We start from the raw sequence: 812 nt of genomic DNA, 5'->3' as shown, positions 1-812 counted from the left end.
TGTGACCCCATGGACTGTAGCCTACCAGGCTCCTCTGTCCATGGGATTTTCCAGGCAAGGGTACTGGAGCAGGTTGCCATTTCCTTCTCCGGGGGAATCTTTCCAACCCAGGGATCGAACCCGGGTCTCCCGCATAGCAGGCGGATGCTTGACCATCTGAACCACCAAACTTTTAAAAAACTGGACACAGGAACAGAGGCCGAAAGGGGAAGTAACTGACCAGAGGTCACAGGGTCAGACAGACACAGGAGACGAGAACCCTGTCCCTGAGTAAAAGGGACCGCCAGGTGCCTCCCTGAGGGCCGGGGGGGATGCTACATGGGAAAGGGACGGGCCCACAGGTGTCGGGTCACCTGCCACCTGATTTAGGGACTGGGCGAGAGGGACTGGTGACATCCCAAGAGCTCATTGTGCAGCACCCAGGAGGGGCTGACCTCGATCTAGAACACTCCAGGCAGGAGAATGCTGTCAGGCAGCACAGGTTCCGGGCCAAAGCCTGGTTCTGCCCTGAGATGGCAGCTGTCCCCTAATCCTATCACCCCTCATTCACTTATCTAGGGGGGTGGGTGGTGCACGACCCCTGCGGGTCCCTCCTCCCCGCTCAGTTCTGGCTTGTTGCCACTCTCGGCTGGGAGGGGGGCTAGGAAGAGATGTCTGTACCCCGGAAGAGGTGGCTCAGCGCCCCCCACCCTACCGCCCCGCTTCCTGCATGGTGGAGGCGGTGGCAGGTGCTAGGAGGCACGGAGGGGGGGAGATGATTCTCAGAAGAGGTGACGCGGGACCCAGGGCCTTGAAGGCTGAACAGGACTTCC

General features: G+C 60.5%; 1 protein-coding gene across 1 annotated transcript in view; it reads right to left on the bottom strand.

Moving 5' to 3' along the window:
* Positions 1-812, bottom strand: part of HCFC1 (host cell factor C1) — a gene marked incomplete at both ends in the record, with an annotated part of 18,773 nt that overhangs the window by 14,980 nt on the left and 2,981 nt on the right.

Source organism: Bison bison, unplaced genomic scaffold, assembly GCF_000754665.1.
Source record: "Bison bison bison isolate TAMUID 2011002044 unplaced genomic scaffold, Bison_UMD1.0 scf7180017835984, whole genome shotgun sequence".
NCBI lineage: Eukaryota > Metazoa > Chordata > Mammalia > Artiodactyla > Bovidae > Bison > Bison bison.
Note: the sequence above shows the minus strand (reverse complement) of the source record. Positions and strands in the feature narration are given on the sequence as shown.